We start from the raw sequence: 23,695 nt of genomic DNA, 5'->3' as shown, positions 1-23,695 counted from the left end.
TGGAGTCGCTGTCCCTGGAGGTGTTGAAGCAAAGCCTGGACGAGGCACTTAGTGCCATGGTCTACATGACTGGATAGGACTGGGTGCTAGGTTGGACTGGATGATCCTGGAGGTCTCTTCCAACCTGCTTGATTCTATGACTAAGTTATTTCTGTGTTTCTCCTTCTTCATGGGGCAAGGCTGGAGAAGAATTGATGACACCTGGGAGGCCTCAGGAACAAGAACAACGAAGCTTACAGGGTGGATAAAGAACCTTTTTCACCTGTGCCAAGCACAAGACCCACCCTGACCTACTCATCAGCCATGTCTGGAGCCTTGCTTGCAGGACACCCTCAGAGCAGAAGATTTTCCTCCTCTGCTAATCTCTGAAGAGCTGGACCTCACCTTGGGTATAAACCATAGTTACAGGCAGCAAATTCCTTCAAAACCCAGCACACTGCTGACAAAGAGAGCCCTGAGCAAGTCAGACTCATTTCCTAATCAGTGCCTGGTAATATCACCACCCATTTGCATAAGCAGGATGTTTTATGCATTGTTTTGCTTCCAGCAGGTACCTCCTCATTTGCGTGCACTTGCTGATGTGTTCTCTTACCCTGCCACAGGCTTCCCCAAAGCTAATGCCTGTTAATGCTTCTCAGGTAATAATTAGGAGTATTCACCCTCTCTACAGCTTGCTTTTGCTTATTATTATTTTTTTTTTTTGGTCTGACAAAGACTTCCAAAAATGCAACTTGATTTTTAGTTTTGGTTTTATTTTCTCCTGGTTTTATCTCTTCCTTCTTCAGGTGCTGGCTGCATGGAGTGCTGATGTCTTTTATTGAAAGACAAGGAGTCATCTTCTCCTTAGGAAATGTTTATGTGCCTTCCACAACACCAAATTGAGCAAACAGATTACCTCTCAGGAAGCCATCTGCTCCAGCACCCTGTGAACGCTCAGGTTGGTTCTCGTGCTTTATAAGACATTTGAATCCTCCTGTGGCTTCTTTCTCCCTTTCACTTGTCTGCCTGTCACAAAAAATTATTCTGAAGGCTCTGTGCATCCCTTTCAGACTTAGCAAAGCCTGAATTCCAAATGCTGCTTTAGGGTCACACCCCCAGAGATTGCCTTCCTGGGATAGAATAGAATAGACCAGGTTGGAAGAGACCTCCAAGATCATCCAGTCCAACCTATCCCTCAGCTCTATCCAGTCATCCAGACCATGGCACTAAGTGCCCCAGCCAGGCTTTTCTTGAACACCTTCAGGAACAATGACTCCACCACCTCCCTTGGCAGCCCATTCCAATGCCAATCACTCTCTCTGACAACAACTTCCTAACAACATCCAGCCTAGACCTCCCCTGGCACAGCTTGAGACTGTGTCCCCTTCTTCTGTTGCTGCTTGCCTGGCAGCAGAGCCCAACCCCACCTGGCTACAGCCTCCCTTCAGGCAGCTGCAGACAGCAATGAGCTCTGCCCTGAGCCTCCTCTGCTGCAGGCTGCACACCCCCAGCTCCCTCAGCCTCTCCTCACAGGGCTCTGCTCCAGGCCCCTCCCCAGCCTTGCTGCCCTTCTCCAAACACCTTCCAGCACCTCAACATCTCTCCTGAATTGAGGGGCCCAGAACTGGGCACAGTACTCAAGGTGTGGCCTGACCAGTGTTGAGTACAGGAGATGCTTTGAGAGGAATGAGCACAGGCTAATAGGAACTGAATCACAACATCAAGCAGAGGCTGCCCGTGCTGAGGTGAGAGCAAGGGGCAACATGGGGTATTCAGCAGCACTCATCACAGAATCAACCAGGTTGAAGAGACTTCCAAGCTCATCCAGTCCAACCTAGCACCCAGCCTTAGCCAATCATAGAATCAACCAGATTGAAAGAGACTTCCAAGCTCATCCAGTCCAACCTAGCACTCAGCCCTGTCCAGTCAACCAGACCATGGCACTAAGTGCCTCATCCAGGCTTTTCCTGAACACCTCCAGGGATGGTGACTCCACCACCTCCCCAAGCAGCAAAGGTGGGAATGTAGGGATCTTTGCTTGTTGTGGAAGGATGTGTTTTGCTGAGCAAAACAAAGGATTCTTCAGAGAAGGGCTTCATCTGCTCCATCTCCTGTGTTTTGCTTGGGTACACAGAATTAGCTGCAGACCTAGAGGCTTTTCCTTGGAATAAGTTGCTATTGAGGAATGTTTTAGGTTGGACTGGGTGATTTTGGAGGTCTCTTCCAGCCTGGTTGATTCTATGTGGAGATTCTCCAGACATCAGAGTGGTTCTTCTTACAACCCACTTGGAGCCTTGAGAAGTGCATTTACCTCCAGTGACCATTGCTGCGCTTTGCTCACCCTCTATTCACGTTAGGACCACTTAAGGAGTGGCTTCTCCTTAAAATCCAAGTCTGACTAATGCCAGAAATGCACTCACTGGCTCCCAAAACCACCCAACACTTTTCCATGTAATCCATGGTCTGCAGCAAGATGTGGAGTGCTGCAGGAGCACCTGCTGGAAGCAGCCTTGTCGCGGAGCACATGAGGATTGCTGTCCGTGTAAACACCTTGCTTATTGTTTGAGTCATTAGGCAATGCCAGGGCTATGATAATGGGATACAAAACTTTTCCCCTCTGGATCATGGGCTGCACTGTGATCCAGAGAATTAGTGACTAAAGTAATTAACAGCCACTATCTGCTCGGTAGTGTAACTGAAATAGGATTAAGCTTGTCCTTCCGACTCCAAACAGACTCGTGTCTCCATTACCAGAGCCACCAGCACAATTAGCACTAATGGACACCCCCTCCTGAAGTGATATGGCATGTGCACAGCAATTTTCTCTGTAGAAAAGTTACTTAATTGGCAAATTTTCATCCTGAAATCTAATTGGGTCACTTCTCACCGCAAGAAAGGCTGTGAGCAATGTTCTGTAGTGCTGTAAGGGATAACGCGGCGTGGAGGAGGGAGATGGGGAGAGGGTTTGTGGCTTGGGGGGTGCTTTGTACTCCCAGGAGAGCTTGACACTGTTCCTGCCCCCAGTGCTCAACCCTGGGTAGATTGCATCATCCCTCTGGGGCTGTTTCCCTTCACAGCCTTGCTCTCCTCACACCAGACCCACAGCTGTTGGCAGCGGAGATCCTTACAGCTCACACTCATCCTCGCTCCCGACATGAGGTGTTTGCAGTTCACCTTCCTCCTGCCCCGTTCAGCCTAACAAGGCCATTATTTTCATCTCTAATTGAATGATTTCTGGCTCTTCCTTCCTCATTTGTAGATATATTTTAAAGCAGTGACAGTGAAATCAGTGCTTTAAAAGACAGAAAGGAAGCTAGATGAGCTGAAGCATCCGGAGCCAATGCCGTTATTTTTAGCAGGGTCTCCTGCGGCTCAAAGCCACAGCAGGCAGGAGGTCCTGGGAGGTGACCCATCGAGTCCCAGGGGTGGGCACAAGCTGCTTGTGGCTAGGCAGTGTAATGACAACCACTCAGCCGAGGGCATTGTACTTTGCCTCAGATAGAATAGCTCTGCAGCCCTCTCAGCCAGGGAGATGCCAGCACTTCGATATGCCCTGCTGGGTGGTGCCCACGTTATTATCACTTCTACAGGCTGAGCAAGAGAGATGCAGAGAGATTAATTGACTTGTTCAGAGGAGAGTGAGACCAGAGAATACCCTCAGAAGCATAACTGCCTGTGCTAAGTTAGCTGCCAACACACATATTCGTGTCTGGAGGAGCAGGGGATGTAGAGGCAACCCCAGAACAAAGCAAGGAGCCCTGACCGAAGGTACCAGTGAGGGAGGAAATGCTGTAAGCATCAGCAGCCTTGTCCCAGGGCTGCCTGCTAGCCTGAGTGTTGTTTGAGGTATAAGAATAGCAAAAAACCCAGATAGTTTATAAATCAAATGAGTGGCAAACCACTGGAACAGGTTATCTAGGGAAGTGGTGGAATCACCACCCTTGGAAGTGTTTAAAGACCGTGTAGATGTGTTGCTGAGGGGTATGGTTTAGTGGTGGATTTGGCAGTGTTAGTTTAAGGGTTGGACTTAATGACCTTGGAGATGTTTTCCAACCTTATGGATTCTGCAGATCTGTGATTCTATGGTTTTCCAATCTCTAAGTTTTAAAGCTTGCTTTTCATCTTGCCTCCAAGAGGGGATGAATGCTAAGAGTGGAGGCACATTTCTGTAGTCTAAGTTCCAAGGAGTTTTTCCTATGTTGCAGCAATGCCACATGGACTTTAAGAGTCAGTAGAGCCCTTAATGGTCATCTGCTTTTATGCTTCCACTCTTTAGCATGACTTTATGCACTCCACTCTCTAGGATGAAGTTCTTCACAGAGAGTGTGTTTTGCCATTGGAATGGGCTGCCCAGGGAGATGGTGGAGTCCCTGTCACTGGAGGTGTTCAAGACAAGACTGGATGAGGCACTTAGTGCCATGTTCTAGTTGATTGGATGGGGCTAAGAGGTTGGACTGGATGATCTTGGAGGTCTCTTCCAACCTGGTTGATTCTATGATTCTATGATCAGTAAGCTGAGTCACCAACCTGAGCCTGAGCTCACTGGGCTGGAAGCATCACTGCATTGCTTCTGCCTCTCCAGTTTCATGTCAGATTTAATCTTTTGACTCAGCTAGTTAAAAAGGAGAGGGTTTTGTTATAATGGCAGGATCCCAGCAAGCCAAAAGCAGCATAAAACCTGTTTGCCTTGTAAACAGACCAGAACAGAAGGTGGGCATCTTCAGGAGGGAGCCATCAGCCCTGCTGCTGCCTGCCCAGCCCTTTGTGCCAGGGAAGGTTTAGTGCTGCCTTGGCAGGACGAGAAGCTTTTGTCACCATTCTTAAACAAGGTCGTGCTGCTGAGCCTCTCTGCAGGCTGCAAAAGTGCCTCAGAACCGAGGGGGTGTCTGAGCTTACACTTTCACTTAGGGGAGCTTTGTTCCCCATTGCTGAATCGAGGCAGAAGGAGAAGGCAGTGAAATTTTCTTTTCCTAGTCAGTGCCAAATGAAGGAAGAGGCAAAAGTGCCCATCGCAGTAAGACGTGATGGATGGTGGCTCTTTGGGATCCCAGTGGAAAGCTGCAGTCATTGGGAGTTTCACAGAGGTTAGTTCCCATCTGAAATCCCAAGTTGTGCAGTGCAAAATGGATTTTAGTGAGAGCTCTGCCACTCTTGCTGCAGGGGATGTGACAGTGCTGGAGTGCTGCCTTTCATTGTGCAGCATTGCAATGAATGAAGGAATTGATGGCACTTAGGGCAGGTGTTTTATTGGTTGACAGCCCAAAGCAAACCCTACATTTACTGCCAGGAGTAAAATATGCTCCACTAGATACCCCAGTAACCACAGAGCCATCCTTTGATAGTGTTAATAGCTGACATGCCACATCATGGCATAGCCCAGCTCGAAACACAGCGACACAAAACCTTGGAGATGACATTTGTCTATCTGAGTGCAGCAGCTGGAAGGGCTGCATGGAGCTCCTCAGAGGCTTTCCCAGAGGCCAAAGCATTTCATTATGCAATTGGTCCTGGTTTTCCTGTACAAGATTTTGCAGAGGAACTTGCTCTTTCCTTTCACCCTTGCAAACCATTCCCCCCCTCTCTCGTTTGCTGCTGTTGTACAGGACTGTGCCTTCCTTCTCTTCAGCTTCTCTTCCCTTTGGTTTGACAGTTCCTAGTGGACTCTTCTGCCAGGCAACCAGCAACAGAACAAGGGGACACAGTCTCAAGTTGTGCCAGGGCAGGTCTAGGCTGGATGTTAGGATGAAGTTGTTGGCAGAGAGAGTGATTGGCATTGGAATGGGCTGCCCAGGGAGGTGGTGGAGTCGCTGTGCCTGGAGGTGTTGAAGAAAAGCCTGGATGAGGCACTTAGTGCTATGGTTTGGTTGATTGTCTAGGGCTGGGTGCTAGGTTGGACTGGCTGAGCTTGGAGCTCTCTTCCAACCTGCTTGGCTCTATGACACACAGTGCCTCTGAGCTGCCTGATGTCAGGAGGCAGTTGTCAGGTTTGTATTCTGGTGTTCCTCTGCTTGCAACCAGAGCATGCTGCAGGATGTGTGCTTGCAGGAGTAAGCAAAGAGCAGTCTGGTGGCCAGGAGTAGAGACTATTGAGAGGATGGAGCCTGCCATTACAGCTGTCAACTTTGGTACCACAAATCAGGTTTGAGTAGCCCTGCCTAGGCAGTCAGGGAAGACAGACCCCACACTGCTCACAGCAGGGCAGAATTTCTCCCCTGTCTCTGGTTTCCCAGCACTTCCATGATAAATAGAATCATCATCATAGAATCAACCAGGTTGGAAGAGACCTCCAAGCTCAGTCAGTCCAACCTAGCACCCAGCCCTATCCAGTCATTTAGACCATGGCACCAAGTGCCTCAGACAGGCTTGGCTTGAACACCTCCAGGGGCGGTGACTCCACCACCTCCCTGGGCAGCCCATTCCAATGCCAATCACTCTCTCTGCCAACAACTTCCTCCTAACATCCAGGCTGTACTTCTCCCAGCACAACTTGACCCTGTGCCCCCTTGTTCTGTTGCTGGCTGCCTGGGAGCCCAGGCAGGAGCATGGGTCTGTGCCTTGTTGAGACCAGGACCTGCCTGTCTTCAGAGGGCTGTTTGTGTCCTGGCTGATCTAGACTCATAGAATGGTTTAAGTTGGAAGGGACCTCCAAGATCATCCAGTTCCAACCCCCTGCCATAGGCATAGATGAATGGTGATTCTACTCATCTCTGTTTCTCAGTTTCCTCAGTTTCTCCCTTTATTCCCTCCAATCCAAACACTCAAATCTGGCACCACTTCGATCCAGCCCCGAGCCCATCCCTCTGACACCTCACACTCACCCTGTGCTATCTGTTTTTCTCATACTGTCTGTTCTACTTAGCAGGATATATCTACTTGGCAAGAAAACTGCTTGGCTTGTGTTAATTAGCTGGACTTAGCCAACCCTGGGTTTAGTTCAGGTAAGCCAGAAGTTTTCAACTCCAGGTTTCTCTGCAGGTGGCTCTGCTACATTCACAACTCTTTTCCCTTTTTTAGCCAAGGTCCAGGAGACCTTGGAGTGGCCTCCCAGGATCAGAAGGGGGCTTCAGAATGACTGGAGAGGGACTATTGATGGGAAGTAAGGGGCTTAAACTGGCAGAGGGGAGATTGAAACTGGGTGTTAGGAAGAAGGTCTTGACAGTGAGGGTGGTGAGACACTGGCAGAGGTTGCCCAGGGAGGTTGTGGAGCACAGAAGCACAGAATGCTCCCTCCCTGAAGATGTTCAAGGCCAGGCTGGATGAGGCCTTGAGTGACCTGTTCTAGTGGGAGATGTCCCTGCCTATGGTGGGGGGTTGGAATTGGATGAGCTTTGAGGTCCCTTCCAACCTAAGCCATTCTATGATTTAGTGAAACCTCCTTTTCCTACCTGTCAACACTCTTCACTCCCCACAGAGCTCTTTCCCAGAGACCATTCCTTGATTTCTTCTTCCACTGTCCTGCATCTTCCTTGAATTCTGGTCCTGTCTTCCTCCATGGATCATGACTTTGTGGAAGGAGACTCCCTGGATGTTTGCACCATCCTGTCTATGCAATCTGCTCTAGAAGCAATCAATGTACAGCTGCAGGTCTCGTTGGCAGGGACAAGGTGAAGGCTTTTGGACACCACAGCCCACAGGGTTGTCTTTGCTAGGAGGATTCACAGTATTGGTCAGGGAATTGATTCAAGTCAGGTTTCAGCTGGGCTGTGGTGGAAGCACAGGATATGTGCCAGCTGCTCAGCACAGCTCAGAAGAGGAAAGCTTTTCTTGCCAAGCCCTACAGGCACCTGCCTGGGTTGGACTCCAATTAAATTGCCCTGTGACCAGCAGAAGAAATGTGAGAGCATCAGCATTTCACTCTGCTGCATCCCAGAGCAAGCCAGGGCTTTGCCCTGCAGTTTTAACTCTTGGGCTGTCCCTCACAAACCCGGCAGGGGGGGAGGGCATAAAGCAAAAGAAACAACAGGAAGAAGAATCATAGAATCAGCCAGGTTGGAAGAGACCTCCAAGATCATCCAGTCCAGGCAGAGAATCTGATCAGTAGAGGAACAACAGAAGAAGGTGCAGGTGGTCTTTTGGAGATGACTCCAACATGAAAACACACTCTCCTCCTTCCATGCAAGAGCCATGGTTACTTAGCAGCTTGAAGCAGTAGGCTGGAGGGGGTTTCATTAATTGTTAATGGCATGTTTTTCTTTTGGACTTTCTTTTTAACCTGGTGACCCAAAGTTGGGGTTTTTTTTGGGTCATTTACTGTGATGTGACCCCACAGCCACGCACTTGAGATGGGTCCTTATTGGATGTCTCTGAGGTCATTTATGATCCCACTGCCTCTTGCAGAGGTATTGCAGAGACCATCTTTAAGGCACCAGCAAAGAACAGCTCTAACTCTCACACCAGTGAAACTCAGTCATAGAATCATAGAAGCAGGCAGGGTTGGAAAGGACCATAAGGATCAGACAGTTCTAAACTCCCTGCCATGGGCAGGGACATCTCACACTAGATCAGGCTGGACAGAGCCTCATCCAGCCTGGCCTTACCTTCAGGGATAAGGCTTCCATCAGCTCCCTCAGCAACCCCTTCCAGGATCTCACCACCTTCATGCTGGAGAACTTCTTCCTAACATCCAGCCTGAATCTCCCCATTTCCAGCTTTGCTCCATTCCTCCCAGTCCTATCACTACCTGACAGCCTAAAAAGTCCCTCCCCAGCTCTCTTGTAGCCCCCTTCAGATACTGAAAGGTCGCAATAAGGTCACCTTGGAGCCTTCTCCTCTGCAGACTGAACAGCCCCAACTCCCTCAGTCTCTCCTCATAGCAGAGCTGCTCCAGCCCTCTGATCATCCTTGCATTCCTTCTCTGGACATGTTCCAGCACATCCATAGCCCTCTTGTAATAGGTTCTCCTTTTCCATCTTCTCTCCTATGTGGGTATCCCAAGACCACCTCCTCCTGTCTATATTTTGGTCTACTGTCCTGGCTTGGCTCTGGGTCCTCCTTTAGCTTCCCATTTCAGCAACAAAGATGTAGAATAAATGCCTGTAGCACCTAATCCTGTATCATTCCCTTAGCTGGTTCTTGCTCAAAGTCACAGTGAGGAAAGAAAAGAAAAAAAGTGCATTTCCTAAGCTTAATGCCAGGCTTGATGTGCTTCAGAGGCAAACCCCACCTTGGAAGTTAATTCCACTCTCCATCCTGAGTACCCTTTCAAGCCTTGGCCAAATGTTTCCAGCTGTTAATTTCATAGAATCAAGCAGGTTGGAAGAGACCTCCGAGCTAAGCCAGTCCAACCTAGCACCCAGCCCTGTCTAATCAACCAGACCATGGCACTAAGTGCCCCAGCCAGGCTTGGCTTCAACACCTCCAGCTACAGCAACTCCAGCACCTCCTTGGGCAGCCCATTCCAATGCCAATCACTCTCTCTGCCAACAACTTCCTCCTAACATCCAGCCTAGATCTCCCTTTGCACAACTTGTCTCCACTGCTCCAATTCTGACTTCTGGGCAGTCAGAATATTTATCCACATAACTCTTAAGGCTATTTTGATAAAAGTACCAAGTTACTCATCCTGCCCCTACAGCTGAACATTGATCAAGTTCTAAACAGCCACTCAGCAACTTTGTTGGAATAGAAATAGAGGATGGCAGTGGCAAGCAAGTCAAACACAAACTGTTCTCACAAAGCTGCAGCAGAGAGCTCACAAATGTGAGCCATGAATAAATATGGAAAGAGGCTGTAAGCAGTGCAGAGATCTTACATCTGAATGCAGCATCAGTGAGATCAGGTTTTGGCTGTTTCCTCACTCTGGGCATCAACTCAAAGAAAGATGCTGGAAAAATCGGAGAGAGTTCCAGGAATGATTTAAGATCTCAAACCCCTGCTTTATTCTGAGAGGTTTAAACCCTAATCTATTCAGCTTATCCACCAGAATGCAAAGAGCTCACTCAGTCACCGTCTGCAGCTTCCCACTTGGGGTAGAGATTGCTCACATTTACGGCTCTTTAATCTTCTCGCAGTGGGAACTGATCCTGGATACAGTCTGCCTAGCAATGTGGTTGTGCTTTAGCAGTGCAGGTAAACAAGCTTTTCAAACAGCTGATCTACAGACCTGATGAAGTTTCTGGCACTGGAGATCTTTCCAATCAAGGCTCAGCATCTCTGTCGGAGGCTGTGCCGTAGGGCGGCGAGGACTCGCCTGCAGCACGGATCCTGCTGGAGGAGGCTCTGCGCTCTGCTTAACTAATGCTGTATAAATAAATTAGCCCAGTCATTGCTCCAGGCCTTAAAAGTCCATTAATACTTTCAGTACCTGAGGTTTGAAATAATCATGCCTTCCCCTTACAAGCCACAGTGGCTAAACCACGGTCAGCTCGCCGCTTAATTACGCTCGCGAGCGGCTCTGGGTTGCGCAGCTGAGAAATCCCAGGCAACAAAACCTTAATTGGCTTTTCCAAGGGCATCCAGCAAATCACTGGCAAAGGCAGGAGCTGAGCCCAGGGGAGCTGGTGCTTCTTCCTTGCTCCTCACACTTCCAGCTGCTAATAAAAGTGAGAGCAGCAGGGGAGAAGTGAGGGCCTTGGAAACTTCCTGAAGGGCACAGGCTTGACTCAGCACTATCTGATGCGGCGCCGAAGGGAACGCGTCCCCGGTGCCACTCCATCAGTGGTAATTGATGAGCCTGGCTCCTGACATGGACATGCCCTATCTGATCACCCCACCCTTGAGTTTCACTTCTGATGGACAGCTTTTGATTTGGATGGAGGAGAGAGGGCCACGTTCTGGCCCCTTGCACCTCAATTTGAGCAGCTGAATGGACCTGCCATTGCTTTCTGCTCCTTTCTTGACCATATAATTTGTTGTGCTTAAGATGGGTCGATTTGTTTCCCAGATCCACTCAGTCATCAAAGGTTAAGGAGCCCTTGGTTTGTCTATTAAAGAAGACAGCAATTAGTTTCCCCCTGCTGAATCTAAGTGAGAGCCAGGAGGGGATGAGATAACCTTGGCCCCAGGCTTGCTGCAGGAGGATGGCACAGACACCCCGGTGCTTCAAGCAGCTTCACACCCTAGGCTGGTGTGCTAGTTTGAAGCTAGCTAGAATGTTTTGGTGAGAAGAACTAGATTACAGGCTGTGAAAAGGAAAACAGAATGATGTCTACTTCACTCATAGGCTTGCTGAGAGCTATAAGAACAAGATTCAAACATAGCTTCTGCTGCTTCTGGGTGAACTGGCTGAGCTGTTTTTCTCTCCAGCCTCTCTGCCATCTCTCTGATCAATCCACTTTGCTTCCTAACCTCCTGGCCGAGCCTCCATTCTTCCTTGGGACTGGGGTAAGGTTGAGAGGGGTGGGAGAAGGTGGAAGGGCAGTTAGGAGCCCCTCCTGGGGACTCAGGTTTCTGGGAGGGCTGTTGTGTTTCTGCATTACCTTTTACCTTGTATATCTCTGTCTATAACTGTATATACTGCAAATACCTGCTTGCATATTGATCTAAGCCATAAATATAAAGCTTCATTCAAATTTCCAGAGCTGGCTGAGTCCAGTCTGGATGATTTCCAAAGTGTGTTGTGGATGGGGAACACCCAAAACCATCCCAGTTGTGAAAATGTTTACAACCAAACCCTCAAAGAGGGTAGAAAAGGGAAGCTGGATGTGGGCTTTCTGACCCAGAAGCCCTGGTTTTGATTCATCAGGATCACAGAGCATATTTACATCCTCAAAAAGCTCCCTGGATTCCCTCAAGTAAAAGCAAGAGTCAGTTGCTTTTGAAGAGCATGGCTTCAGGCTCCCTGTGCCTCAGCCATCCAGCTTGCAGCTGGAATTAGTCATTGATTTGAGCCTAAACACAGTTTTCCAGGGGGTTAACTGAAAGCAACAAGCTCTCCAGAGAGTCTCCATCACTTGGTGGTGGGATGTGGAAGGAGGACGTGGGGAGTGCACATAGAATTGAGGTGAGCAATGAAAAGTCCCAGTCTCTGTTAAGTTGGAGGATGCAGATTTCCCTTCTGGCCTTAAGCACTACTCTCTGAGTCTGTGAAATGGAGGTAGCAACCAGCCCTTGCCCACAGGGTTATGCAGAGAGGAAAGATTGCCAGGCAATGAATGCTAAAGCAATTGAGGACTCTCCAGATAGGTGAGGTAGTTAGATTGACTCTGCCCCCACGAAAGCAGCAGAACCATTTTGTGCAAGATTGGTGATAAATTGAATCAGAAGGCTCCTGCAGCCCCCTCCTTTAACAGCTGCCCTCTGCCAGGGCTCCAGCAACAAATGCTGCAAATGAAGTCATGAGATGATCTCTTTTCACAGATAAAAGAACTTCTCTCTTCCCTTTTTCCCACTCTTTTACACCCAGGTCCATCATAAGGCAAATGTAGCAGCAGCTTTCTTAGGTGCTGGGTTCTCAGAAATACAAGCTTTGGCTCTTCAGCTTGCTGGGTATGGGCTTAAATCTAGGCTAGAAACAAAGAAAACAGCCACCCTGAAAGTGCTCTGATGGAGCATCAGATGGCAGAGCAGGTGAGATCCAGCAGCAGCTCTTCCCTCCATCCTGGACAGATGAGGAGCATCAGATGGTAAAGCAGGTGAGATCCAGCAGCAGCTCTTCACTCCATCCTGGACAGATGAGGAGCATCAGATGGTAAAGCAGGGGAGATCCAGCAGCAGCTCTTCCCTCCATCCTGGACAGATGAGGAGCATCAGATGGTAAAGCAGGTGAGATCCAGCAGCAGCTCTTCACTCCATCCTGGATGGATGAGGAGCATCAGATGGCAAAGCAGAGGAGATCCAGGGGCAGCTCTTCCCTCCATCCTGGATGGATGAGGAGCATCAGATGGTAAAGCAGGTGAGATCCAGCAGCAACTCTTCTCTCCATCCACTTTCTGAGCCAAACAAATCCTCCAAATGACAAAGGGAAAAAAAAAAAAAAGAAGAAGCTATTTTTGCCTTCCTGATTAGTTTGTTGCAGCAAATCCCTTTTTCACAGGCAGACCCAGCTCACTTTAATTAGCCTTGGCACATTGACAAGGAGAGGGAAGAAAACACCACAGAACAGCCCTGTCCGGACACACATCGAGAAGCAGTGACAAAAAGAAACCATTTTGCTACATAACAGCTAAGTGCTTCCTGACTGCCTGTTTTTATCCCTGTAAGCCTCTACCTAGCTGGTGAAATTAGTCTGACCAGTTCAACACTTCACTGAACTAAGTCTGGCTTTCATCTCTGCCTAAGAAAACATCCTGAGCCCAGCAAAATCAGCAGCATTTGGAGTTGGGGTTTCTTTGATATTTCCTCCTCACTTTCACAGTCTCTCTCTGGTTTCCCACATCCCATAGTATATTTTATCTCCTGCCTGTTCAGGGCAATCTGGTCATTGCTAGGCAACATGTCATCATAAATATTTCATGGGCAGAGAAGCGTTCAGGGCTGCAGCCAAAAATCTTTGTCTGGAGCTGCCTCCTCGGTCCCTTCTCAGATAAACTCAGGGGTGCAGGCTGCCCAGAGAGGTTGTGGAGTCTCCTCCTCTGGAGACTTTCAAAACACACCTGAATGCATTCATAGAATCAGTCAGGGTTGGAAGGGACCACAAGGAGCAGCCAGTTCCAACCCCCCTGCCATGCCCAGGGACACCCTACCCTAGAGCAGGCTGCACACAGCCTCAGCCAGCCTGGCCTCAAACACCTCCAGCCATGGGGCCTCAACCACCTCCCTGGGCAACCCCTGCCAGGCTCTCACCACTCTCCTGCTCAACAACTTCCTCCTCACCTCCACTCTGACTCCCCCCACCTCCAGTTTTGTTCCATTGCCCCCAGTCCTGGCACTCCCTGACAGCCTAAAAATTTCCTCCCCACCTTTTTTGTAGCCCCCTTCAGATCCTGGAAGGCCACAAGAAGGTCACCTGGGAGCCTCCTCTGCTCCAGCCTGCACAGCCCCAACTCTTTCAGTCTGTGCTCACAGCAGAGCTGCTGCAGCCTCTGAGCATCCTCCTGGCCCTGCTCTGGACACACTCCAGCATCTCCACATCCCTCTTGGAATAGAGGCTCCAGAACTGGATACAGTACTCCAGATGGGGTCTCAGCAGAGCAGAGCAGAGAGGGAGAATCACCTCCCTGGCCCTGCTGGCCACACTTCTCCTGCTGCAGCCCAGGCTCTGGGTGGCTTTCTGGGCTGCAAGTGCACACTGCTGGCTCAAACTACCTTGGGTGACCCTGCTTTGGCAGGAAGGGTTGGACTCAATGATCTCTGTAGGTCCTTTCCAACCTCTAATGTTCCATGTCTAATGTCCAAGCTCTGGACACCACACAACACAAGCATGCCCAGGAGCAGCTTTGGGAAGAGCTGTGGACTTCTCAGCCTGCATCATGCCTGACTCAGCACATAGAGGCTGTTGTAGGCTCCCCTTTAGTTGCAGCAGCTGGAGAAAGCTGATGCACCAACTGCCCTGGGCAACACAGAGTCATAGAAGCATAGAAACTTAGAAATCAGTCAGGGTTGGAAGGGACCACAAGGATAAGCCAGTTCCAACCCTTCTGCCATGCCCAGGGACACCCTACCCTAGGTCAGGCTGGCCACAGCCTCATCCAGCCTGGCCTTAAACACCTCCCAGAGATGAGGCTTCCACCACCTCCCTGAGCAACCCATTCCAGGCTCTCACCACCAGAGGCTTGGACTATCACTGGCCCTCAGAAGCAGGTTTTGGCCATTTGGTGATGATTTTGAGGGGGTGTGTGCACAGCAGGAACAATCAGGGTGGGAAGACAGAGGATGGATGCTTGCACATGAATGCTGGCTTTCTGATCTGGCTGCTGGAGCACTCAGCATCTTGCAACAAAGCAAAACACAAACCCAAACCAGGCTCTGCAGTGCCACAGGCGTGTTCATCCTTACTTCCAGGACTTCCAAAGCTCTCTATCCTCAAATAGCCACATCTCATAACTTTCATTTCCTCTCTTCTCCTCCTCTAAGTCCCACCTGGAAGGTATCATCTGAGAAACTCCAGCAGCTGAGGCTCTGGAGCTGACTGAAGAGCTCTTGCTTGAAAATCATATCATTATATCAGCAGAGCCTTGACTGTGGAGAGGCTCTGGTTCCTCATGCAGTTGTCTGCCATGCTGTCATTTCTTCATTGTTACCTTATGTGATGTGAACCTGGCCTGCCTCTCTTTCTGTGGCTGATTATTGCTGCTCTAAGAAGTCCTGAATCAGTATCAGGAGGCTGTCATTGAAGCAGCTGCCTGTTTCTCAACCATGCATGCAGAATGGGGGTCCAGAACATCTGGTGACCCCAAAAATGTTTTATCCTGCCTAGTCCCTGCTCAGAGGCTGTCTGGATCTATGGCAATGGATGGAAAGCAGACTCATGGTCAGCTCTTTATGGAAGAAGTTACTTACATGTGCTAAAGAAAACGAACTGAGAGGATGCCTTAGGGTGGCAAAGAACAGCCTAGGCAGTGAGGATTGCAGCATCTTGGAAGACCTATCAATGAAGTGCAGCTCTTCCCAGTTACTGAAGACTTTTTCAAGCAGCAGAGGCACCCATCTTGATTCCCAACGAGGCTCAGGCTCAATCTTGCTGCCCTAAAAAGCAACCTACCTACTCATTCACACTGGTCTTGACAGCTTGATTTGGAAACTCTTGATTTGGGAAATGCTTCAGTGCTGGTGGTACCCTGGAATGTCTCAGCCCTGCTCCAGAGGAACGTGAGTGTTTTCCTTCCCTGCTTCCAGAGGTGGCCTGACTTGGCCAGCCAGGATCTTTCCTCCTTTAGAGCAGGCTGCTGTGCTGTAAAGCCCCTGCCAGCCTCCCAACAGCACTGAGCTGTGCCCTCGAGGAACCAGCTCATCCAAGATTTGCTCCATGGATGGCAGAGCAAAGGGAACTTGTCAGACTAATGGAGCACTCTGCTGTCTAGACTCCCTTGTCGAGCCAAATATCAGCTTAAAACAAATGCCCTAGTGCAGCAGGCTTACACCCATGTCTGGGTGTTAGCTTGGATGTCAGCCAGCAGTGTGCTCTTGTGCCCAGGGAGGCCAATGCTACTCTGGGGTGTATTAGAAGGGCTGTGGTTAGTAGGTGGAGAGAGGTTCTTCTGCCCCTCCTGCCTTGGTGAGGCCTGATCTGGAGTGTTGTGTCCAGTTCTGGGCCCCCCAGCTCAAGAAAGGAAGAGAGATGCTTGAGAGAGTCCAGTGCAGAGCCACAAAAAATGATTAAGGAATTTGAACATCTTCCTTATGAGGAGAGCCTGAGGGAGCTGGGGCTGTGCTGCTGGGAGAGGAGGAGACTGAGAGGTGACCTCAGCAGTGGTTATCAATGTGTGCAGGGTGAGTGGCAGGAGGCTGAAGCCAGGCTCTGCTGGGTGATGCCCAGGGACAGGACAAGGGGCACTGGGTGGAAGCTGAGCCATAGGAAGTTTCATAGAATAGAATAGAACAGAATAGAATAGAACAGAATAGAATAGAATAGAATAGAATAGAATAGAATAGAATCATAGAATAGAATAGAATAGAATAGAATAGAATAGAATAGAATAGAATCATAGAATAGAATAGAATTATAGAATAGAATAGAATAGAATAGAATAGAATAGAATAGAATAGAATAGAATCATAGAATCAACCAGGTTGATCATCCAGTCATGTGAACATGAGGAAGAATATTTTCCCTGTGAGGGTGACAGAGCCCTGGAACAGGCTGCCCAGGGAGGTTGTGGAGTCTTCCTCTCTGGAGATATTCAAGAACCATCTGGATGTGTTCCTGTGTGATCTGCTCTAGGAGACCTGCTCTGGCAGGGGGGGTTGGACCAGATGATCTTTGGAGGTCCCTTCCAGCCCCTGACATTCTATGTCTTTATGATCCAGACAGAGGTAAGGAAGAATGTTGTCTATGTGCTTTCTTCTTGCCTTATGAAGTGGACTTCTATGTAGATCTGATGGTGTAGGATTTTGCCTGACACATGAGCAAACTCAGCACTCCACATCCTGTGAGGGTGGGAAAACCATTACCCAGGCAATGGTGGTGTGCCTCTGACTGGGTTGCATTCATCACACCTGCCTGCCATCATCAATCAAGAGTTTTACCTCTTCACTAGCTGAGAAAGAGGTGAGGTTGGAAGAACTGCTCTGGAGAGGCTGCTAGCTGGAAGAAGTAAACAAGAAGGATATTGATATGTTGCTAAGCACATGGGAAGCAGAATGCTTTTGGATCAAACCCTCAGCATCTGGTAGCTCTTGGGGTTTTATTTTAACTTGTTGTTGTTGTTGTTTTTATTTGTTTTAAGTGCTTCAAGGAAACTTTAGTGCCAGAGGGAATCATAGAATCAGCCAGGTTGGCAGAGACCTCCAAGATCACCCAGAGCAGCCTAGCACCCAGCCCTGTCCAATCAACCAGACCATGGCACTAAGTGCCCCAGCCAGGCTTGGCTTCAACACCTCCAGGAATGTTGACTCCACCACCTCCCTGGGCAGCCCATTCCAATGCCAATCACTCTCTCTGACAACAACTTCCTAACAACATCCAGCCTAGACCTCCCCTGGCACAACTTGAGACTGTGTCCCCTTGTTCTGGTGCTGGCTGCCTGGCAGCAGAGCCCAACCCCACCTGGCTACAGCCTCCCTTCAGGTAGTTGTAGAGAGTAATGAGATCTGCCCTGAGCCTCCTCTGCTGCAGGCTGCACACCCCCAGCTCCCTCAGCCTCTCCTCACAGAGCTGTGTTCCAGTGCCCCACAATTAAGCACTAGGAAGGGGTCTGATGCAAAGCCACATTTTCCTTAAGCAAACACTATGCAGACAAGGAATTCAGCCTTTCCCAGGCTTCTGCTGAGCTCTCAAGAAGAGCATCCATGCAGTGGCACCTGCTTGATGCACCTGGTTAAGTGGCCCCAGCTGACCTCAATTTAGCTAACAACCAGCTTGTTAGAGTATTTCACCCTGGCCCAGAAGGCATCAAGCCCCTGAAATGGCAACACCACAATGAGCATGAGGAGAGACCTGAGGCTGCCCCAAGGTATGATTCAGCTATGCTGCAGACAAAGTGTCTCCAAATACAGGCTTCTGATGAGGCTGCCGAGTGCCCGCGGGACCACCTGAGACCTGCCTGGCACCAGGCAGGCTGGCAGGACTCTTGCAGGCTGCTCAGGAGGTGGCTGTGCTTGCAGAGACATGCTGTTTGCCCAGTGAAGCTTCACTCCTGAGTTTGCTGGAGCTCTGCTGCCAACTGAAGCTGTAAGTCTGTACTTCTGGTGCATTGTTGCTCCTGCCAGTCCTCCTCCTCCTCACCCCCTCAAGGCTGGCAGGGAGCTGTGTCGAGATGGCACAGCCCAGTGTGGTTGTTCTTTGCAGTCTTTTGTCTTTACTCTTTCAGTGATGAGCAAAGGGGTTGTCAGACTTCATCACCATGTGCTGAGTAGCCCTGGGGGTGAGAAGTGATATAGGTGAACTTCCAGGGTGTGCAGCTCAGGTGCCAGGAGTGCAGATGCTGCCTGGCTCGGAGCTGGCTGATAGAGCTTTGCAGAGGACTGAATTATGTTGTATGGACACAGCTATAGTGACAGCAGTAAAATGTTAGCGACCTGGGCAGCTCTGAAGCTGAGACAGGCTCCTCTCAGTCTGCTGGCTCACACTGAAGGACAAAGGAGCTGAGACCCTGAGTGCAAGCAGAAGCATGCCACGCTCTTCTGACTGCATAAGGACATGGATGGCATTGCTAACGTGGGGTTCAGCTGTCCTGGCAGTGTTCTGTGCTTGTAGATGACTTTTAGGAGTCATGGTAATAATCCATTAGGCTAGGGAGGGACTCTTGGGATTAATTGCATTCAGCCAACAAGATGTTCCTTGTCCAGCATCAGTCAAAGGCATATTTGACTCCTTGAGTGCTTTCCCAGCATTGTCAAAATGAGAACTGGAGATGCTGAACTTGCCCAGAAAGGCTAAATCCATGGGCAGAACATTGTTATTTTACAAGGATGTGAGAATGGTTGCACTCAGCTGAACCAAGCATCGGGCTCGCTCCGGCTTCTGCCTCCTCTCTCGGGCTCGCTCCGGCTTCTGCCTCCTCTCTCGGGCTCGCTCCGGCTTCTGCCTCCTCTCTCGGGCTCGCTCCGGCTTCTGCCTCCTCTCTCGGGCTCGCTCCGGCTTCTGCCTCCTCTCTCGGGCTCGCTCCGGCTTCTGCCTCCTCTCTCGGGCTCGCTCCGGCTTCTGCCTCCTCTCTCGGGCTCGCTCCGGCTTCTGCCTCCTCTCTCGGGCTCGCTCCGGCTTCTGCCTCCTCTCTCGGGCTCGCTCCGGCTTCTGCCTCCTCTCTCGGGCTCGCTCCGGCTTCTGCCTCCTCTCTCGGGCTCGCTCCGGCTTCTGCCTCCTCTCTCGGGCTCGCTCCGGCTTCTGCCTCCTCTCTCGGGCTCGCTCCGGCTTCTGCCTCCTCTCTCGGGCTCGCTCCGGCTTCTGCCCTCCTCTCTGGGGCTTCTGCCCTCCTCTCTGGGGCTTCTGCCCTCCTCTCTGGGGCTTCTGCCCTCCTCTCTGGGGCTTCTGCCCTCCTCTCTGGGGCTTCTGCCCTCCTCTCTGGGGCTTCTGCCCTCCTCTCTGGGGCTTCTGCCCTCCTCTCTGGGGCTTCTGCCCTCCTCTCTGGGGCTTCTGCCCTCCTCTCTGGGGCTTCTGCCCTCCTCTCTGGGGCTTCTGCCCTCCTCTCTGGGGCTTCTGCCCTCCTCTCTGGGGCTTCTGCCCTCCTCTCTGGGGCTTCTGCCCTCCTCTCTGGGGCTTCTGCCCTCCTCTCTGGGGCTTCTGCCCTCCTCTCTGGGGCTTCTGCCCTCCTCTCTGGGGCTTGCTCTGGCTTCTGCCTCCTCTCTTGGACTGGATGATCTCCAGAGGTCCCTGTTGTGTACCAGTGATCATCAGCTGAACCCTTCAGTACAGGGAGAGAGGAGACTTTTCTCCATGCCCTTTCACCTTTGGGCAGCAGAGAGTGTGCATCGCTTTGGGCAATATCTTAGTCTTTGTTTTGAGTGCCTCTTGACAGTGTTTTCTGCCCATGAATGTTTTTGGCCTCCATGTCATCTCGTGGCAATATGTTCCTCAGTTTAAATATGTGTGCAGGGCTACTTACTTTGTCTTTGCCTCAGTCTGCAATTTGGGTTTCATTTGCTGCTCCCTTGCTCTTCTGCTGCAAGAGCAGTGAGTAATTGTTTCTTAGCTTCCCTGTGGCACTGTTTGTTGCAATTCCAGTTGTCCCCTGGTTTTTCCTTGCATGGGTGTGCTGTCATGTGGGCAGAATGATCTAAGCACCCTTAGAGCAGTGGCAGATGTTGCCCTGGGTCAGCAGAGCAGGTGTCTGCTTAGCTTAGACCACTGGCTATTCCATCAGAGCTCCACTATCATTGTTGCCCACGCTGCATGCATCAAACCTGGCACAGATGTGCCCCCCAAAAAATTATAGTCTATCTCCATTAGGCCTCCAGCTCCAAGGGTCACTCTCCTAGAGGTGGTGGCTGAGGTGTGGACGCCTATTACTGTGACACAAAGGTGTGCCAAAGGCCCAGCTGATACTGGAAGCTTCAGACTAGATATTGACTGCTGAGAGCATCTCAAGGTGGGAATTGTATGCTTTGAAAACCCCTCATTTTCAGAAATCCCTGGCAACTCTGTGCTAACCTTTATCTGCCTTTAAATGCTAATCCAGCCTGGAAGTACTCTGCCTGCACACAGTCTGTTATTGCCACCATTTCTTTTCCCCTCTACAACACCAAGAAGAACTCAAGGCACTGATAGTTTGGGGTTGGGGTTCTTTTTTTGGCCACAAGCAATCACATATAATATATAGTGCAGGGCTGAATCCTTGCTTGCATTGCCAGAAGCTCAGCTGAAATCAACACTCAGCTGTGCAGAGCAGCCAGCCTCAAAATACCCACAGCAATCCTTGGGTCGTTACCCCCACAGATAAATGCCTCCAGCCAGGGAGGGCAATTCAGGGCTGAAGCCATCTCCTGTGCCTCAGCTGGAGAAGCCAGCCATGAATCAGCACAGCTTAATGAAGGCTGTGCTGAGGATTATGCATGCATGCAGGGGGTAGCAGCCAAATTCTCCACCAGAAATTAACTGATTGCTCTGATTTTTCTTTGTTTTTTTGGGTTGGGTTGGTTTTTTTTTCCTCCTGAGAGATGCAAATGGAGCCCTCCCTGGCCCACGTGCTGGGAATGTGGTTGTGTTGCAGCATTGGTTTCAGGAGGGCACTCTCACCTGCTGCTAACTTTTTTGTGATGGAGAAACACAGACTTAGAATGAGGTCACCATCCACTATAATTTCTGTTTAAATTGTCACCTTTAATCACATCATTCTGTGTATTTGGAGGACTAGGCAGTTCCAGTACAGTCCCTTGGAAGGGATTTTAGCCCAAATATCAGACCATTAGACAAATGGTTTAGTTTTATGCCAGCTGAGCTCATCTCTCAGAAGAAACACAGAGCCTTTTTGTTTCCCCTCGTTCTGGGGCACAGGAAGGCACTGGGGATGGCGTGGCACTGCTGAGCAAGGCATGGCATGTGATGCAGACACCTTGGGAGAGGGCACTGGAGAAGCAGGTGGGCTCTAGTTGTGTACCATCCTACCACAGAATCACAGAATTCACCAGGTTGGAAAAGACCTTTGAGATATTTAAGTGCAACCTATTGCCCAGCATCTTCTAACCAACTAAACCACAGCACCAAGTGCCACATCCAGCCTCTTTTTAAACCTTCTCAGAGGCAGTGACTCCACCACGTCCCTGGGCAGCCCATTCCAATGCTAATCACTCTTTCTGTAACGAACTTCTTCCTAATATCCATCCCAAACCTCCCCTGGGGGAGCCTGAGACTGTGTCATAGAATCATAGAATCAAGCAGGTTGGAAGAGACCTCCAAGCTCAGCCAGTCCAACCTAGCACCCAGCCCTGGCCTATCAACCAGACCATGGCACTAAGTGCCCCAGCCAGGCTTGGCTTCAACACCTCCAGGGATGGTGACTCCACCACCTCCCTGGGCAGCCCATTCCAATGCCAATCACTCTCTCTGACAACAACTTCCTCCTAAGATCCAGCTTCTCACTCTGTGTCCCTTTCCCCTTGAATAGAAGAGAGCAGAGAAATTCTGGGTGGAAGAGTGTCCATTGGTTCTGTCTATCTTTATCCTGTCTGGTCTGGAGTCATCCTGCCATAACCTCCAGAGGTTTTGCTGCAGAGTTATGTCCATCTCTGTCCATTGTGGTATTTTTCATTGACTTCTGCCATTCCAACCCTGATGATACTGTGATACTGTGAACTTTAGTTTGAAAAAGAGAAGGCTGAGGGGAGAGCTCATTGCTGTCTACAACTACCTGAAGGGACATCGTGGAGAGGCTGCTGCTGGGCTCTGCTCACAGGGAGCTGGAGACAGAACAAGGGGGAATGTCCTCAAGATGAAGCTGGGGAGTTTAGGTTGGACAGCAGAAAAAAGTCTTTCACAGAGAGAGTGGTCAGGGACTGGAATGAGCTGCCCAGGGAGGTGGTGGAGTCAGCCAGCCTGGATATGTTTAAGGGTGGTTTGGATGTGATGCTTAGGGCTGTGGTTTAAGGTGAATCTTGTAGAGTAGGGTTCAAGGTTGGACTTGGTGCTCCTGAGGGGCTTTGCCAGCCTGGGTGTTTGTGTGTGTGATTCTGTGTGACTAACTGGAGGAGCTGAGGAGGGAGCTGCTCAAAGCCAGTATTGGAGGAGCAGGGAACTTATTCCTCTGACCTCCTCTCAGGTCATCTTTGTCTTCAGCATTTCCCACGTTCCTCTTGGCTATGGTGGCTGAGTCCCTCACTGCTGCTTCAGCAGACCAGCAACATTTGCCAAGGAGCAGTGGCTCAGCTGAGTGAGGAAAGGCAGAAGGTCCTGGCTATAAAACTGCCCTCCAAAGCTTGCACCATTGTGGTGCTAAGGTGAAGCCAAACAGCACTTGGGAAGCAAACGGACTTCCACCAGGAGAAAACCCTTATCTAGTACAAAAGAAGTACAAACCCCTTTAGCCACCTCAGTGCAGCGATGTCCAAGTGTTCTCTTTTAATCCTCCTTAATCACGGTGTGGCTGATTAACATTTGAATAGAGCTTCTAATTAGAAAGAAGAGACACAGGAGAAACCTCACCCTGCTGAGGAAGTGAATTCTGGGCTCCTACCACTCATTCCTGCATATGCTGCCCTGATTAGGGCTTGAATGGGACAATGATTAAAGAGGCCACTGCCACTTTGCAACCTGGCAGTGGCACAGCTACGTTCAAGGGTTTATTTTCCAACTAAGGCTTGAATAAACGTTTCACGAATCTGAGCTGCTCCTGCCGAGCAGGAAAAGCTTTTAAACACTTCTGAAGCACCAGACCCATCTTGCTGCTTCCTTTATCCCCTTGATCTCGTGTAGAACGTGCCCTGTTTGACCACACTGCGTTTCAATCAAGGATCGTGGCTTAAGCAGATGTATTTGACTCCTTCATCTATTTCATTATTCAAAAGCTTGGTGGAAACCTGCACACAAAAAAAAGTGCTGTTGGAGGGGGGGTTTAGCCTGGAGAAGAGGAGGCTCAGAGGTGATCTTATTACTGTCTACAACTACCTGATTGGGGGGAGGGGGGGGTGGTGGTTTAGCCTGCAGAAGAGGAGGCTCAGGGGTGATCTTATTACTGTCTACAACTACCTGAAGGGGCATTGTAGCCATGTGGGGGTTGGCCTCTTCTCCCAGACAACCAGCAATAGAACA

The 23,695-nt window shown here is 50.0% G+C and overlaps 1 long non-coding RNA gene across 1 annotated transcript; it reads left to right on the top strand.

Moving 5' to 3' along the window:
- The first annotated feature begins 234 nt into the window (after positions 1-234).
- On the top strand, positions 235-10,233 carry LOC135182724 (uncharacterized). Its single transcript, XR_010305293.1, has 4 exons — positions 235-389; positions 548-638; positions 786-937; positions 9,990-10,233. It is a non-coding gene; the product is annotated as an uncharacterized LOC135182724 (long non-coding RNA).
- The last annotated feature ends 13,462 nt before the right edge of the window (positions 10,234-23,695 follow it).

The sequence above is a fragment of the Pogoniulus pusillus genome, chromosome 17, assembly GCF_015220805.1.
Source record: "Pogoniulus pusillus isolate bPogPus1 chromosome 17, bPogPus1.pri, whole genome shotgun sequence".
NCBI classification, from domain to species: domain Eukaryota; kingdom Metazoa; phylum Chordata; class Aves; order Piciformes; family Lybiidae; genus Pogoniulus; species Pogoniulus pusillus.
This window is presented reverse-complemented; position numbering and strand designations above follow the sequence as displayed.